Source organism: Blennius ocellaris (assembly GCF_963422515.1).
Source record: "Blennius ocellaris genome assembly, chromosome: 10".
In the NCBI taxonomy this organism is placed as follows: Eukaryota; Metazoa; Chordata; class Actinopteri; order Blenniiformes; family Blenniidae; genus Blennius; species Blennius ocellaris.
This window is the reverse complement of record NC_137659.1, coordinates 6534247-6548886: the sequence shown is the minus strand read 5'-3', so window position 1 is coordinate 6548886 and position 14640 is coordinate 6534247.

The window sequence follows — 14640 nt, the reverse complement described above, 5'->3', positions numbered from 1 at the left end:
AGAAAAAAAATCACCCTCGCATTCACACCCAGGGGCAATTTGAGGGACAAATTCAACTCAAACAAGTTTTTGGACTGTGAGAAGAAACCTGTGAAGGCCACGCACGCACAGAAAAACCCCCAGAGCCCCTGACTCAAAATGGGCTACAAATTAGGCACTTTCTGGCTCAAACCAAACAGAAATAAAATCAGGTCAGCCTGGCTTCATGACTCTGTGAAAATTGTCTAAATATATTGAGTTTTGGCACTTGCTCACTTCATGTTTAAAACAGACTGGTGACTCTATGGTTTTTCATATGTATGAGTTCACAAAGTATCAGCTCAGATAAACACATATGTTGGTATTCATGAGTCACACGTTTCTTTTCTTTTTACTGTTGCGAGAAGCAACCAGAAGGTGGTCAACTGTTTCTGTGGGACTGATACATACAGCATTTGCTCTGTTTGCTTCTTTATGTTTACATGTGATATCAAACACAACTATTGACAAATGTCTCCAGCGGCACATCATCTATTCAGGCCCCTCCGGAAATCTAGTAGTGCTCGAGAAGTCTGAATGATGTCAAGCATATACGAGTAGAGGTGACATGGTAATGAAAATGTAAGAAGAATGAGGGAATGGGCACTCAGGAGAACGCGTACCTTCATCAACGCCACGTTTGTTTGTGGAAGCGAGTTAGCATTGCTAGCACGTTAGCTGTTTGCTCATACCGATGCTAACGAGCCTGTCAGAAAGCAACATCCCTGTGAAACATTGAGCGTTGGCAGACAGATAAAACAATATGGCAGCAGAAGCTGATCTCTTGGTCTGCATGAGGTGCCTCTGTCATCCACTTTGTATGGGGCATTTTATCTTACAGTTTTGGGGGATTTGTTCGGAAAGGGTTAGCTGTTAACAGCCCCAAATTATCAATTTGTCCTTGGATGATGACAAATTATCCTTGAAGATTTCATGCAATACAGGCTAATTGTTTTTGCTTTCACTGGCCAAGGTACTCAACACAGAGATCAAGTGGCACATCTTGAATTAAGACCTGATTATGTACAGAAAATGCCAGGACCAAATGAATAAAACATAAATAAGATCAGGTTGTGTATGTGTGCTTTCCTAGACGACACAATTACCTGCTAATACTGGACACATGCATGGACAAAACAATAATTTCTGCATCATCTTGAGTGAAATAGCAGGTTGAAACGTGTTATTGAGTTCATCTGATGTGGCATTTGAGTAAACGAACTCCTGCAGAGTAATCTATGATGGAAGTTAAGAACATGACAGATTGAATAAATCAGCCTCACAGCAACTTTGTTACCACACAGTGTAGTAATAGTTGGCACTGGAGCATCACGCACATTTGATTCTGGGCCTTTGTGCACCATTTGCATGTTCTGTTCAGATACACTTTTTAGATTGTTGAGACTGTCTCTCTTTGTTAGCCCTTTGCTAAAGTCGTGTTGAATCATTGATCAAAGAAAGGGGTTTTTTCTTGCTTTCCTTAATGTGGATAATCTGTATGAGCTGGTGCCGTTGTAGCATTTCAGAAAAGAATAATTTTCCACGGAGACAGGAATTGGAGCATTTTCAAAAAGTTCCACCATGAGAGCCCTTTTCAAAAGTTGCATTTCCAGTGGTGGTTGTGTGAACAGACCCCAAAATGCAACGAACATTTTCCATTTTCACTTAAAAGTGTCGTTGTAAAAACAGGACCAAAATGTATCGTGTTTTTTTTTTTTTTTTTGTATATTTAATTCCATGACGACTTTTGTAAATTCTTGTAAAAAGGGAAGAATGAAGGACTTTAGATGAAGTCACCTCAGGAAGCCATAATTTGCTGATCCAGGTCTGGAGTCAACAGGTTAATACTTGACATTATGAATTCTTTTCACCTCATTATTTTTTTTTAAGTATCCCCCCTGATGGAAACTTATTTATTAATTCTAACCCACGCAGGCTTTGTTCACTCGGTATCTCTCTGTAGTTTATCATTCATCTCAGATTAAAAGTATCAACACAGCAGATCCCAATTAGATGTGATCTGTCTTTGACATCTGACCTGCGAGTTGATCCAGAGTTATCCATGCTGACAGTTTGCGAGCTGTTCTCACTCTGCAGCTGGACCCGCTCCTTTCCCCTTTTTTTTCCCCCCTCCGCCTCACCAGCACGCCATCTGCCAGCAATTCCCAACTTTGATCTTTGCTATCTGGCTCTCATCTCTTAAGGTGCGTCTGAGGCTGTGATTGAAGGTGATGGGTTGAATATTACACACTGACATTTCTCTGTCATCAGACATCACAGGCCACACATCTCAGGACCGCCGTCGCAGGTGGTGCATCCTCCAAAGTTCTCAATTAGACTTCCTATGCATCTGTGGCAGATGGAAAAGAGATTTCTGGTTTAAACTGTTTATCGATCAGCTGGAGAATCTGTGAATAGTCTGTTGATTATCCATGAAATTTCTAAGTGCAACTAATCATTGCTTAAGAATGGGGATTTATTAGCTATTTGCTTCAAGTTCAAACTTGAGGCCTCATTTGCGCAAGGTTTCAAGTGAAAACACATCGCTTTTGCATTTTCGTTTATGAAAAGTTCCACGTTTACATGGCAATATTTTGAAAACAATGTCTGTTCTGCAACACTGAAAATGATGTAGATTTCCTGTTGCTGCCATTTGTTTGGTTTTTTCTCACTTGACTTTTTTTTTTAAAAAATTTTTTTAATAGAGCATATGTATATAAGGTTAACATAACAAGACAAAGATAGGCGATGAAAGAAAAATGAAGAACAAAAGAAAAAGAAATATAAGCGAAAGGGAAAAAGAAAAAGAAAAAAAAAAGAAAAGGGTAATATTCTGTTGGGAGCTTCATTCTATTATGTCTGTTCTTTCTCACAGTTTTCATCTTCTGTGTTGATTAATCTTTCAATTGTCTGCCGTTTTCCGAGTTCCTGAAAAAGTCAATTTGTTCCACTTATCTTCTAGTTGTGCCTCTCGTAGTCTCAGTCAATGCGTCAGTTTTTCCATTGTGCAGATTTCTTGTATTATGTTGGGTCCATTGTTCTCAGGATCCACTTTACCCCATTTCCTGTTTACAGCCACTTTTCCACCTTTTAGTAATATTTTAACAAGATATCTATTCTCTGCATGTATGTCTTTTTCCATTAGGTTACTTGTAATGTTGTATCTTAATATATGTTGCAGTGTTATATGTCTAGTTGCCCAAAACATCTGTATCTTCTCGCAGTTCCAAAATATGTATGTTTGGTCTATATGAAGTACTCCATATTCTTTCTAACATGGCCGGTTTATGCTCGAGCAATTACTTTTAGTCTTAGGTGTGCTAAAAAAAATAATTAAAATCTGATCAGATTTTTCCAGGATGTTTTTGGAATAAAAAAGTACATGGACACTCGTATGGACAGGTGACGAAGTTAGATTATTCTCAGACTCAGTGTCCATCATCTGAGCATGTGCAGAAGAACTATGTATCACTACCGTGGTGCGCAGAAGCAGCGTTTCTGCCATTTACATGAAGACGGCGCCCGAGCATTTTCACAAAGTTGTGTTTTTCCCAGTTTCCTTGGCTATGGAGTTCAAGCATTGTCAAAAAGTTCCATCTTGGGAGCCTTTTTCAAAAAGTTTGCCGTGTCTCCAAGCGCCATTGATGTGTATACGGGGCTTGAGTTTCATTTGTTCTTCACCCAGATGGACAAAGGCCATTGTTCATTTTTCTAACTGCAAATTTTCACCTATTTACTTTTGATTGTCAGCCCTCATTGTCTCACAGTTGGAGAAGCCAAGCCGACTTAAATTAACAACTGTGAATAGGGGAGCAAAACAAGCACTGAAACAGGAGAGGGTTTTAGTCAGCCTTCAGCCCAATCGTAATGAGCCCTAAACCAGGTCCATTTCTCTTGTCCCCTTTATCTAGTAAAACACACACACATTACATCTCTGTTGACCGCAGCCGCCTCTGCTTTTTCTCCTGCTTTAAAAACCACAGCCGGCTTCCCTCGGCGTGAGGATCCAGATTTGTGTCTTGTCATCTAAAATGGAGATGTATGAGCTCGCGTGGGCCGCCTCAATGGAGGCTTGACGTGTTGCAGGGTCTCAGGTGTCAGGAGCCATTTCCCGGCCAGGGTCCCGACCAGAACGAGATTAGGTCCATTTATCTGATTCCAGATTGCTCTAAACCTATTTCAACTGTCATTTACTCCGCGGGTGGGTCATTAGTCCTACATCTGTTTTGTTTTGTGCTGGGCCTGTGTGTGTCTGTGCATCAGTGTGAAAGTGTGTGTCCGCGTGCATGCCTGTGTGTGATCAAATTATACTGATCTCAGCTGCCCTGTATGAACAGATACAGTAAAACTAATTTTCCCGTCATATTCTCACCAAGAGGAAGCCAAGAATGACATTAATTGATGTAACTACTGACTCCTGTTTGATGGCATTAGAAGAGTGTGTTTGAAGAGCTGCGTTAAACAACATACCAGAACGGAGAGCAGGGGTTGCAAAACATAAGGCCCGTGGGCCAAATTGGGCTTTTTTATTGATGTTTGATAGTATTTTGCACCAGGTTTAATTAAAATTGGCTTTCTGCAGAGATTGTAGTAATTTATTATGCATTTAGTAATGTTTGGTTTTTGAAAAAGTATAGACATTTTCATCACGTATACTCTGCACCACAACAAATTAAAAAGTCAAAGTTATTATGGCACTATTTTACTGGTCGGACCCACTCGAGATGAAACTGGGCTGAATGTGCTAAAATATGTTTCACACTCCTGGCGTGGTGGTTTTTAGACTTCCACCAACAGAATGACACTAAACACACGCCAATAATTCTGTTAAACTGACCCTCGAGTGATGCGGATGGTAATCACAGTCTAATAAAGAAAAAAAAAAACCTGCTCATCACACAGCGGTGTCACATTCTGCTGCGTTTTCACACTCCTTTTGTAATTTGTTGAATGACCAAAAATTCACTGTCTATTGGGTGAAAATGTGATCCGATAGCTCAGAGCAAAGTTTGTGTTTTGACCAAGCAAATCAAACTTCCCCCCCCCCCCCACCTCACAGGCTCGATTGAAAATGGGGCAAATTTAACTGAAAGCCCAGAAGAAACGCAACATAATCGCTCCACTTGCTATTCAAAGATATAACTGAATACACTGAAAATCGCATTGATTTTCTTTGGGATTGTTCTGCACTAAAATAGATTTTTTTTTTTTTTTGGTGAGAAATGAAACTAACTTGCAGTTGTGTTAGATTTTCTTTCAGAGGATTATAATGACTGAAGTTTTAACAAATGACTCTAGATGGGTTTCTACTCTGTAGAGTGGTATTGAACTTCTTTGTTTATTCTGTCACATTCTGTCACACTGCATTAGCCTGAGCTTGATGATGGGCTTCAATCCGGATCTAACTCAAATACTAATGGTAAACAGCTATTGTTTTGAGGGGCTGCTAGTCTCCCATACAGTCACCGCTGATGGGTAACATTTTGATTAATCTGACAGTGCTTTCCCGTTGGGATAACAGCACGCCACCTCTCAGAAGATTATAGAATTATCTGTTTCAAACAGCAATTACCTTTCCCTCTGGATGACGTAAGGCAACGAGGCTGCCAGAATTGTATCCTTCACTTAAACTAGGTTGCAGATATTGCTGGCAAACAGCCCGATCATGTGCTAATGTGACCAAGAAAGAAACACACAGGCCTCCCCCGCGAGAGTAGCCACGATGAATCTTAAAGAAAAGTGGCAATGGTTCATGAATACGAGTCAAAGGGATCACACTTGTGAGGAAGAGGGAAGCGGGAGGAAGTCAGATATTCTTTTAAAAACAGTCTTCACAATGAACGAGGTCATTCTGTCTAACCTGTGCATGGCAGCTCGACATGAGCTATTTCTGCCAGGGCTTTATAATGAGAGTCCTTGTCCACTCTGCAGCCGGATTACCTGAAAACAAAAACTGATCTCATAATAGCATGACTGGGTGTTATTATATCAACTGTGTTTTCATGTTGTGGCTTTTCTCCATGGCTTCTTTGATAATGATGATAATGATGATGGTATATATGTTTCAGGCCTCATTTACACGTCAAGTTTTCAAGTGAAAATCCAAATTTTTTCCCGTTATCATTTCAGAATAATTGAGTGTTTGGACTGCAACATTTTGAAAATGATGTCCAAAACACTGAAACTGATGGAGTTACCATGTTGGGCCACTAATGAGTGCAGTTGTTTGTTTTTGTATTAAAACCACACAAGCATACGTACAGAGTAATACACTATAAACATCAACAAAGTTAATCTCTAAAAGATGCAGACTCTCCAAGAGAACTTTAATCTTCTGTGGAATATCTCATATAATAATTAAAGTTAATCAAAAAGGCAGTAGATAGAAGGGAAGGGAAGGGACTGGCTTGCTTTGACATGTTGACACAGAAACCTGAGACATGTTGCCGCTCCGTCTGCCGTGGGCGCAGGGCTTTTATTGGACTCATGAAAATGCTGTGGAGCGACACCAAACATAATGATAATTTCATCCTGAAAAGCAACAAAATCTCGTCCACAGCAAGGAAAATTAAGACCCGGTGTTCATATCGCCGCGGTTTACAACTGACCAGCTTTGGTAAACCTGCCCCAGGCGACATACTTGGCATCTGATCGCAGCCCTAAACATAGTTAGAAACTTGCCAGGAGAGATAAAGTTAGAAATGGGTTGTTGTTGTTGTTTTGGTTGTTTTTGCCGTGAAAAATAAACCAATACTTTTGGCCATGTACTTGTGCTGAAATAATAAACTTAAGACATCACACAGTAGATGGTCTATAAGAGCAACAATGTGCAGGTGCAGGTCAAGGTAGAGGTCCAGGTACAGTTTCGAGGCATCTTCTGCTCATAGCTGTCGGCACCAAGTCCAAATTCAGCTCTTTAAAGTTGGACTTTGGTGTGGGGTATGTTGCGGGAAACCTAACTTGAGATTACTTGCACTACATCCCGCAACAAAATAAAGCCCCCATTTATACGATGTTGCGAAGTAAAAACGCATCGTTTTCGCATTTTCGTTTCAGAATAAATTTACATGGCAACGGTAGAAACCCTGAAAACATTTTATTGTCCGTCTATTGAGCATGTGCAGAAGAACTATTTACAACGGCCGTGGTGTGCATGCGCAGTAGCGGCATTTCTGCCGATGGAGTTGGATCGTTTCCCGTTGTCCTGTAAACAGACACCCAAAATGTAAAGAAAATTTTTCGATTTTACTTGAAAATATTGCTGTGTAAATAGGGCTAAAGTGTCACCCTGTCCATAGCAAAGAAAGTTCTCTGATCTCTGCTCTCTTTTTTTTTTTTTCATCATAGTTTACAACTGACGGACTTTGATAAATCCACCACAGGTTACATGCTTGGCATCCAATTACAGACTTAGAAGTTGATAACTCGCTGATAGACATAAAGTTAGAGATGAGTCTTTTTCCTCTGGAGGTGATAAAGTCAAGTCAGATCTCAAATGAGTAAGATCATTAGCCTCTGCGTGTCAAAGCCAGTGATGGTACAACTCCAGACGAACGAGGGCAGTGCTTACCGTTGTCAACTGCTAACCATTTTGAAAAAATTGAAAAAAAACAGAAGGTCACCATGCTGAGAGTACAGAAGCACATTGTGTAACACGAAGGGGAAAGAAATAACAAGTATTAACTGGGTTTTTTTTCACGTGAAGAGAAAAAAAAAACTTTTCCAGCACGAACAATGAACCAATACTTTTGACAATTTACCTGCTGTAACTTGAGGCATTGTACTGCAGAAGGTCAACCTTAACAGAATGAGTAAGTGTGCTGCTTCAGGCATGGTCGGGCTCCAAGTATAATTTTGAGACATCTCCTGATTTTAGAGGGGGGGAAAAAACAACAACAAAAAAACATCTCATTAATTCAGGATTTAGTTAGTGTTTTTATTAGCAAAAGCAATACATTTTCATATAACTATACGTTACTCCCACTGCAGGAGAAACTTAATATCATCTGCAATTAAAATAGAAGTAACAATCCGTATGTTGTTATTGTGAAACTGATTAAAAAAAAAAAGAGACCGAAATATCTGCATGTATTAACAAAATCTCTAAATTCGTGCAAAAATTACTTGTGATGATGATGATGATGACGATGATGATGTTGGCAATGATGATGATTGCACCATTTTACTGTAATACAACGAGAACGTGTACTTTTTACTGTACAGGGCATCGCTCTGTTATGTCCTCAAGTGAAGAAGCTGTAAGTGCCTCACAGAGGGTTTTTTTTTTTTTTTTCTCGTGTTTGTTCTTCAGATTTGATGTTTGCAGTGACAGAACACCAGTTGTGGAAGAGTGTTAAAGAAACGTGCATCTGTGTCAGTTTGGCTTCATGCTGTTGTAACCTAATTTCCAGCTGTGAATGGATGTCACTGCCTTATTTAGAGGCTGTTCGTCTGGGAGTAAAGGTCCCACAGCTTGCCAACAGCCTATGAGGCACATGCTTTATTTTAATTCTTGTGATTCATTCAAAGCATGCTGTCTTGTTTTTGGAGAGTTCTGAAAGTAAACTTTTTTGCAACCGTGTTAGTCGACATTTTTTTTTCTCTCTCTTCTGCCGTCTTGCAGAAATAAAACTTGCGTTTTGTAATTCCAAGTGGATCAATCTTGAGCACCTATCATGCATTAATTCCCTTTACAGTCACTCTTGTTTGCATATTCCTTCCGTGTTTTAGTGTCCGTTTCGTGCTTCAGCCCCTACAGGAGCCCCCAGTCCTTGCCTGTAATGAGGACATTCTTCCTGTTGGAAGGTTAATGGCAGAAAGAGAGAGCTACCTGACGAATCCAAAACCTCACGACTCCTCAGGCAATTTCACACAGAATCTCTCTTTCTTTTTTTTTTTTCTTTCCTCCACTGGAAGGAGACTCCATTCAGTGTGTGAATGAGTCAGGTAAATCCAATTCCAAAAGGCAATGGGATTTGAGATGGGGAGCAAATTGCACCAAGGTGATGCTGGACTGGTCAAGAGACCCTTGAGGAAAAAAAAAAAAAAAGTTAGCTCGTTCCGGCACAATAGAGGACACCGCTGTTATCTTTGCTGTTAGTCGTGTTTTTATAATTGATTTCCACCTTCGGCACAATGGCCGGGCAATAATGAAAAGCCTGTCATTCCTGTTCTTTTGTGTTGTGCGTTGATGAGGTCACTGGCTCAAGGTGGCCAGAGCAAGGTCTGCGCAGAAAGTGGTCGAGGGGTTGAGGACATATAGGTAATCTAAATTCAGAAGATCTAGCCAAAGTACTGCTGTAAATTCAAAAGAGGCGGCAGACAGGTGGATTGGTAACTTTGTGGAGAACCATCACGGTGCTGCGGTGGTTTCTTTTCCTTTTAGATTAATGATTGTGAGGGATGTATCAATAATACTTTTTTAAATGATGAGTACAAGCACTAACCATTTATCTTTACCAACCTTTTACTTATTAAATGCCATAAAACCTCATTTGTACTATCACACACAATCAATATGCAAAGGCAATGGGTTGCCATGAACCAGCTCTGCAATCTCGGTGGCGATGCTGTGTCTATTTACACACTGCCCTATGTTACTGTAGACTGATGGACTGAGATCGCTGTTAATGAGAGTATCATTAACAGCGTGTAGCATCACTAGTGTTTGAACCCTGGAACCCATTGCCATATAGCACAGCTCGGAGGAGAATCCTTCTCGATCCACGGTGTCGTTAAACTAATGAGCATCTTTCAGCTAAAGGCTCTTCCATACTTTCCGCAGTTCATGTCCACAGAGCACTTTATATTCTCTTAAATTGAGATTGTTTAGATGGGGATACCTGCAGATCTCCCCACATATTGTAAGCCGTAGGTTCTCAAAGCGTGGCCCGCGGGCTCATGGCAGCCCACAGCAACATTTCTGGCGTCCATTGCAATTGTTCGATATGATGCGTTCAGTCTTTGCAGTCACGAGGTCAACAGCGGACCAAGCTGAAAGTATGAATCAGCCTTAACTCTGCTGGTCCAAATTTCTCTGGTGACTACGTTGTTGGTGTTGTATGAACTATCACTCTCCTCTTTATAATTTGGGCCGAACATAATTTACAGTCTGTCTTTCATTCGTCATTAGCTAATATCAGAGACTCTCTAAACTGCTGACATGACTGCGTGATGTCACGTAATACTCATCAGGTTGTCTGTGGGGTCTTTCACAAGTACTCTGCGCAGCATCTGACTTCATACAGGTGTCAATATCAGTGCATCATTAATGATTCTGTTTATTGCAGGGTTGTATTCCTTCCAAGTTTATAACAATATAAACATAAGTTATAGGTCTGAAAATCTGAGGCTGACGTTTATTCTAATTGAAGAAGTTTGAAAGCAGCAAGTAGCGCCGCTCTCTCACGCAGAATAATGATCAGCTTCAGCCTGATTGCAGAAGCAATGGCCATTAAAGATCTAATTGTTAGTTGTGGGTCAATTTATCTCAAATGTGCTGCATTGTACACTCCGTCTATGTGACAGACTAATGCATTTGATCAGAATATAGTAATTAACGTAAAAGTTCTATGGATGACAATTAGGGTATGAAAGGGTTTCATCTTCAGCTCCATCAGAGGTTTTGTGGTGTACTTTTGTTGTGTAATTGCCTCAAGGCTACTCCAAGAAATGTGATTTAGGCACTCATTCTGAGAATCTGTCAATTTAATACACTCCAGGCCGTCTGATGCCAAATCACTCCAACAAGAGAGGCGATATGATGTATTCACAAACCGAAGGTGAAGAGGATTTTAACAGAAAGCGCACGTTCTGCAGTTCAGTCAAATGTGGAAGACTTTTTTTTTAAAACCATTGTCCAGTAGTTTGAAAAGAAACCTTGAGGAAGATTGTCATTTCTGAAAATTCGCAACTTGGCTAAAACTTTAAAACTAACAATTCCAGACAGATGGCTTCACATTATCCTCCACTACTTTTAATATGAAGCAGATTCCATGGTTGAATTAATGACGACAAGCTGTCCAGTCCCTGAAACTGCAAAGTAAAACCCACCCAGTGATATTTCTACCGCCGCCATCGCTGTGCTTCTGAGAACCGACTCCAAACATGTCTGCTCATACTGAGGCCAGACATCTCTGCAGACCAAAACACATTATAAAAGAAAAAAGACAAAAAAAAAATCTATAATTCTATTATCTTCATATATAGCACTTTGAATAGCATAGTTTACAAAGCAGCAACATCAATCAGACAAGCAATGTGTCGTAATGTGAGAAATTGAAAAAAAAAAAAAAAAATTAGCCGACGGACAAGTTAGAAACCAATGATAAAGTCAGAAAATGGATTGAAAATGTAATAAATGGCCGACATAATTTGAATGCAAGTCGATCGAAATACATCTAAAGGCAATTTACATAAATATTGATGGTGTTTGAACATCTACAAAAAATCTGGATGCCGTAGGAAAGCCTTTTTCAAACAGGATTGTTTTTCTCTTTAATCTCTCTGAAAAAGATTCTGATTAAAACTAATAACTGGACCATTTTATTTGAGGGGCCACTTCAATTTCTTCTTGAGTGGGCCGGACCCGTAAAATAGTTCCATAATAACCTTTCAATTTAAACATTGAAGTTTTTTTTTGTTTTGGTCACAGAAGATTAACAACAATAGCGGGTAAGAATAAGGAGTTACCTGATATTCTGATATAATTGCAAGTGGAGATAAAATAGTTATGTCACATGCTGACAAACATCCTTGTTATTATTCATTCTACTCGCATATGCTATTTAGTACAGTTGTGGTGCGCAGGCGCAGCAGCAGCGTTTCAGAAAAGTTTTGTTTTCCACTGTCGAGGCTCTGAAAGGGCGATTTGTTCTCGGGACACTTTGAGAGTAAAACGAGCACTCGGCCGCCATTAATTTATCGACATCAGCAACGTGTTGATGACCTACAGGATAACAGTTAATCTGGAGGTAAGTGGATTCAGACTCACTCCTGTGCAACTTTATGAAATCCATGTTATAGTATAGCAGGTAATTAACTGATAAGATTGTTTAAATCTCACAGTTTGTAGGAGCTTTTAATGTTTCAAGGTAAAAATTTAACATTGATTTGGAAGTTGAATACCTGTTTTAGAGCCCATGCTTTTTTCCTTCCAATTATAGACTCTTGCAGCTTCACTGTGATTCACTGATTCACTTTCAAATTACCTGAGATATTTTCTAATCATATGCCAATCTTATAGGCTTTTTTAACTTTTGTTTTTATTTACTTCTTGGAAGGCCTTCAAACCTCTTTAGATCTTGTTTAGAAGACACCAACACACATCAATAGCAAGGGTTCAATAAGATTAATTCCTGTAATCTGGAACCGATACAGCGAGCAATTAAGATGTAAAGGTGCAATGGATGAAGGTCTAGACTTTCCTTTTCAAATAGGGGTGTCACACATAAGGCCCATGGGCCAAAACTAACGCAAAATAGGCTCCAATACGGCCCAGCAAAACCACCAAGAATATTTAAAAATTATTTTTGACACAAACACAATATGTTTTGGACATTTCATTGAATTTTACACCAGAAAGTTTCGTTAAAATTGACTATGTTGAGAAGGTAGTTACTTTTGATTGTAATTGTTTGCAAAAATATCCACATTTTATGGGGGCACAAAAGGGCCAACAGCCCAACACAACTGCAAAAAGTCACAGCACAGCAACAAAAAGTCACAACACCACAACAAAAGCCACAATACAACAATAGAAAGTCACAACAAAAGCCACAACACAATAGCAAAATGTCACAACACAACAACAAAAGCCACAATACAACAACAAAAAGTCACAACGCAACATTTTGTTGTTGTGTGTGGCATTTGTGGTTGTATTGTGCTCTCGGCACTTCTGGGCCACCATACATTTTCGTCATGTATACTCACAATAACAAAGACAAACTTTCAAAGTTTAAATTTGCAGGTTATTATGGCTCTAGTTTACCAGTCTGGCCCACTCCAGATGAAATTGTGCTGCATATGACATCTGAAGCAAAATGTGTTTGACACCCCTGACTGATACTATCTTCAGTATGAGAAAGTTTTTAAATCATCACATTTATGTGCATTTTTTTGTGGAGTATTCATGCAAGTGGTGCCGTTGCACAATGTATAATCCATCCTCAACACCGTTGCAAAAATCCCCCAAACCTTTACATTGTCTCATTTATAGTGAGGACCCATTTTATTTCCCACAGCGTTATTAATGATGTCCATTTTCTCCTGCAGAAGCAATAATAATTTAGCATGAAATGTATTATAGATTAAATTGCTGTTAGAAAGGTGGCAGAAAATGCACTCTATAATACAGCAGGACCACATGAAAGAAGTCATTTTAATTCCATTAGTAACCTGCAGCCCTGATAGCTGACACCCGAGCCAGAGGAAAATGTTAGACAAGCTATAAATTCTAAAATGTGGTATTAAGTGAAACCTCTTTGATGAAGGGTTTATCAATCTGAGGGAGTTATTTAGAAGTACATTTGTTGTACTTTTAAATTAATCTAATCATCTTTCACTGAATTCCATAGCATCTCCCTTTTATTTAGAATAAGCACTGTGAGATTATGTGTCTCTTTAGAAAGAACATTAACAATCACAGCATCCAGTTAAAATATGAATTAAAAACAATTACATCCCATTGAGATTATTTTTGACAAGGTTGCTCATGCACAGAATTAAATTTACTTTCGGATGAACACATTTTTCTTAATATTTTCGATTCCGTTCATGTACAAAGAGCAATTAGTGGGAAAACAGAGATATAAGGGCTATTATCCCTCTAACTTCCCCTTGATTCACTAACTTCTGTGCTTTAAGTTCACCGTTGTAAACCTTTTTTCTTATATTGCTATTTCTGTAAAACAATTAGTTTTTGAATCAAGATCATTAATGTAACAAATACAGACTTAAAACAGGAGAGAAAGCTGGATCCACTGGGATAGCTTGCAAATTTATTATATACAATCACTGGAGCTCAACTTTAGGAAGTCAAAAGTAAGAAAGTCTTCTTTTGAAATTGTAATTAAAGATCATATTTCAGTTCACATGACTGATATGTGTATTATCACCACACCTCTCCCCATATAAATCACCTTTATTATAGTCTACGTACATTTTGCTGTTGAAATTAAGCTGAATGCTGCAGATTTATGAAGAAATTACCTCACCCAGTGTGGAGGTAATATGCAGAGATTCCGTTGTATCATGAGTAAAAACACTGTTCCAGCTGCCACTTCATTGTTGATGGTCTAAATGTGTTTGACGGAGCTATCAATAGTCCAGAAAACACTGGCAGTCTCTGCAGTTCACCTCCCGTTCACCTCGGGATCCGTAAATCTGAGACGCGTCGCTGTGATTATCAGTGGAGTGAAAATGACTGGAGCAGGACTCTATAGAACATCGTGAAAAGAAAGGAGAAAAAAATAAATAATAATAATATAGGAATAAGTCTGAAGTTTGTAGGGTATATTTTCCCATCAGGTGAGCTGAGCCCATCACTGAGAAGCTGACAGAGCCTGTGCAACAGATGATGGAAGAGTGATGTGGTTTTCGCCTCCCCACGGAGATGCACGG